A 4361-nucleotide genomic window follows, 5' to 3' on the forward strand; every position below is an offset into this window, starting at 1 on the left:
CCCCTTTAACCTTTGGTCCCCCTATGTTTTTTTCTATTCCCCTTACTACTCCCTTTCATTGGTCACTAGTATTTCAATCTACTCAATTTAACATTTCCCCCCCTATTATTTATTTATTTTTAATCCATAGTTTTTACTCATCTGTCCATACCATAGATAAAAGGAGCATCAGACACAAGGTTTTCACAATCACAGAGTCACATTGCAAAAGCTATTTCAATATATAATCATCTTCAAGAAACACGGCTACTGGAACACAGCTCTATGGTTTCAGGCACTTCCCTCCAGCCTCTGTAATACACCTTAAACTAAAAAGGGGATATCTATATAATGCATAAGAATAACCTCCAGGATAACCTCTCAACACTTTTTGAAATCTCTCAGCCACTGACACTTTATTTTGTCTCATTTCTTTCTTTCCTTTTTTAGTCAAGAGGGTTTTCTCAATTCCTTGATGTTGAGTCCCAGCTCATCCCATGATTTCTGCCCTATGTTGCCAGGGAGATTTACATCCCTGGGAGTCATGTCCCATGCAGAGAGAGTGAGGGCAGTGAGTTTACTTGCCATGTTGGCTGAGAGAGAGATAGGCCAGATCTGAGCAAAAAAAGAGGTTCTCTGGGGGTGACTCTTAGGCCTAATTAAAAAAAATATATATTTATTTTTTATTTATGATACGTAACCACATACAAACACAAACATTCTTATCATATGATCATTCCATTCTTGTTATATAATCAATGACTCACAATATCATCACATAGTTACATATTCATCATCATGATAATTTTTTAGAACATCTGCATCAATTCAGAAAAAGCGATAAAAAGAAAACAGAAAAAAATTCATACATATCATACCCCATACCCCTCCCCTTTACCGATGACCAGCGTTTCAATCTACTAAATTTATTTTAACATTTGTTCCCCCATTATTTATTGATTTTTAATCCATATGTTTTATTTGTCCATCAATAAGGTAGACAAAAGAAGCATCAGACACAAGGCTCACACAACCACACAGTCACACTGCGACAGCCATATCATCATGCAATTATCTTCAAGAAACATGTTACACCTACTTTCAAGTAGGTTTAGCCTATCCTTTGTGGGGATAAGTTTCATAGGAACAAACCCCAAGATTGAGGGCTCAGCCTATTGATTTTGTTGTCCTCATTGCTTGCAAGAATATCAGGAATTCTCCAAATGGGGAAGTTGAATTTTCTCCCTTTCTCACCATTCCCCCAAGGAGACTTTGCAAATACTTCTTCATTCACTGTTCAGATCCCTCTGGGAACCATCATTAGTTATTGCTAACATGAATTCAAAGCAATTATGTGGTTTTCTTTATACTATAGCAAGATCAGGAAATCAAGCTACAATTGCCATCATCAAATCTTAATCTTCCCAGAGAACAGCATCTTCACAAGGCTGGCCTGAAGGCATTCAGATTCTACCAGTTTTTGAGGAGTCCCATATTTTAGAAGTCTAGGTACTGCGGTTACTTTCATGTTTTTTCTGACATCATTATTTGAATCTTTCCAATAAGGTCTTTCTCTTACTTGGCAGTAGATGAACACGCTTCCTTCACTGACATGTTTCAGCCCCTCTCGTACAACTGGTTCAACTTATACACAGGTCAGGCACCAGCTTTTCCCTCCAGCTTCCTTAGAACCAGTAAAGTAGGTGAAAATGTTTTTGCCATTGTGTTGCACCAAGGCCTGGCTGAACTCTTCGGAGCCCGACATGTGCATGTGCTCATAGTGGGCCAATTCGGAATTTTGCTGTGGACTGCAAGAGGAGTCCTTGGGTTTGGCTACTATGGTGCTGGGCTGGGCCATGGCTTTTAAAGGGTAGTCCTCAGAGAAGCAGCATTGTGTTGGCATCAATGAGGAATTGGTTAGACATGTACTATTCAGGTCCCATCCCTGAACGACTGCATCAGAAAGTTTAGGAGTGGGGCCCAGCACTCTGCATTTTTACAAGTCCCCTGGCAGAATTTTGTTGTTCAAATTAGGCATTGGCTTCCTTCTTCCCTCCTTTTCCTTTTTTCCCCCTTCCTTTTCTTCTTCTCCCCCTCTGCCTCCTCCCCCTTCCCCTCCTTCTTCCCTTCTCCTTCCCTCTCCTCTCACGATCTCTTCCTTTCTTCCTCCTTTTCCTCCTTCTTCTCTTCCTCCTTCTTTCTCTATTTCTCATGCAACACACCCTTCAAATCTTTCAGAACCCTTGATCTCTTGCATACAAAATTCCTTCCTTGCTCCTATGTTGATCTTTTCCAACCTAGAAAAAGGATTTATGGGGCAGGCCGTGTGACCCTGTAGAGAACTCACTCATGGGCCCTAAGATGACATGAACTCTGACACCAGAGTCAAGAGAAGGGTCGTGATTTACCCTGTTTCTTTTCCATGGCTTGTCAGAGTGGGCACAGCCTCTGCTCCTGAGCCTGCTCCCCTGTACCCCCAACAGCAGCAGGAAGGGAAGGCGCCTAAGTGGCTGTTTTGGGTTTTTTTTTTTACAAATCTTCACACACATACAGTCCATATATGGGGAAAAATCAGTGGCTCATAACACTATCACATAGTTGTCTATTCATCACCATGATAATTTTTTAGAACATTTGCATTACTTCAGAAAAAGAAATAAAAAGAAAAACTCATACATCACATACCCTTTACCCCCCCACTAGTGTTTCCATCTACTCAATTTATTTCACTCTTTGTCCCCCCTATTATTTATTCATTTATTATATATTTTTTACTCATCTGTCCATATGCTGGATATAAGGAGCATCAGATGCAAGTTTTCAAATTCATACAGTCACATTGTAAAAGCTATATAGTTATATAATCGTCTTCAAGAATCAAGGCTACTGGAACACAGCTCTACAGTTTCAGGTGCTTCCCTCCAGCCACTCCAATACACCATAAACTAAAAAGGGGATATTTATATAATGCATAAGAATAACCTCCAGGCTAATCTTGTGACTCTGTTTGAAATCTCACAGCCATTAAAACTTTATTTTGTCTCATTTCACTCTTTCCCCTTGTGCTGGTTTGAAAGGAAATATGCCCCCTAGAAAGGCCATGTTTTAATCAAAATATCATTTTGTAAAGGTAGAATAATCCCTGTTCAATACTGTATGTTTGAAACTGTGATTGGGTCATCTCCCTGGATGATGTGATTTAGTCAAGAGTGGTTGTTAAACTGGATTAGGTGACGACATGTCTCCACCCATTTGGGTGGATCTTGATTGGTTTATTGGAATCCTATAAATGAGGAAACATTTTGGAGAATAGGAGATTCAGAGAGAGAGCAGAGAATGCTATACTACAAAGCAGAGTCCACAAGCCAGCGACCTTTGGAGATGAAGAAGGAAAATGCCTCCCGGGGAGCTTCATGAAACAGGAAGCCAGGAGAGAAAGTAGCAGATGATACCTTGCTTGCCATGTGCCCTTCCAGCTGAGAGAGAAACTATGACTGTGTTCTCCATGTGCCTTTCCAGATGAGAGAGAAACCCTGAACTTCATTGGCCATGTTGAACTAAGGTATCTTTCCCCAGGTGCCTTAAATTGGACATTTCTATAGACTTGTTTTAATTGGGACATTTTCTTGGCCTTAGAACTATAAACTAGCAACTCATTAAATTCCCCCTTTTAAAAGCCATTCCATTTCTGGTATATTGCATTCCAGCAGCTAGCAAACTCAAACACCCCTTTTGGTCAAGAAGACTTTCTCAATTGCCTAATGCTGGGTCCTGGCTCATCCCAGTATCCTAACCATGTTGCCAGGGAGATTTACACCTCTGGAAGTCATGTCCCATATAGTGGGGAGGGCAGTGAGTTCACCTGCCAAGTTGGTTTAGAGAGAGGCCACATCTGAGCAACAAAAGAGGCTCTCTGGGGATGACCCTTAGGCATAATAATATATATTTTATATATATATATATATATATATATATATATATTTTTTTTTTTTTTGCACAAGCAGGCACCAGGAATCGAACCCGGGTCTCTGGCATAGCAGGCAAGAACTCTGCCACTGCACCACCATTGCCCACCCTCTTACACATTATTATAAATAGGCTTAGCTTCTCCTTTGCAGGAGTAAGTTTTGTACGGGTGAACATCAAGACTAAGGGCCTAGCCTATTGCGTTGGTTGTCTCCACTGCTGGTGTATGAGTCTGGGTTTAATTCCTGCCTTCACCCCCTTACTGTCTTTGTAATAATAATGAAATCTCATAGTTTCTCTGAGCCTTATTTTGCTCAGTCATAAATGGGGCTCAGTGGCATGAACTTGCAGAATATACTGGGAGGATTAAATAAAATATTGAAAAGCATCTGGCACATACTAAGTCTCAGTACTTA

General features: G+C 40.5%; 1 pseudogene; it reads right to left on the reverse strand.

Moving 5' to 3' along the window:
* Nucleotides 1–1387: 1387 nt before the first annotated feature.
* LOC143683203 (thioredoxin domain-containing protein 17 pseudogene) lies at nucleotides 1388–1837 on the reverse strand (annotated as a pseudogene).
* Between the last annotated feature and the right edge of the window lie 2524 nt (nucleotides 1838–4361).

Source organism: Tamandua tetradactyla, chromosome 5 (assembly GCF_023851605.1).
Source record: "Tamandua tetradactyla isolate mTamTet1 chromosome 5, mTamTet1.pri, whole genome shotgun sequence".
Taxonomy (NCBI): Eukaryota; Metazoa; Chordata; class Mammalia; order Pilosa; family Myrmecophagidae; genus Tamandua; species Tamandua tetradactyla.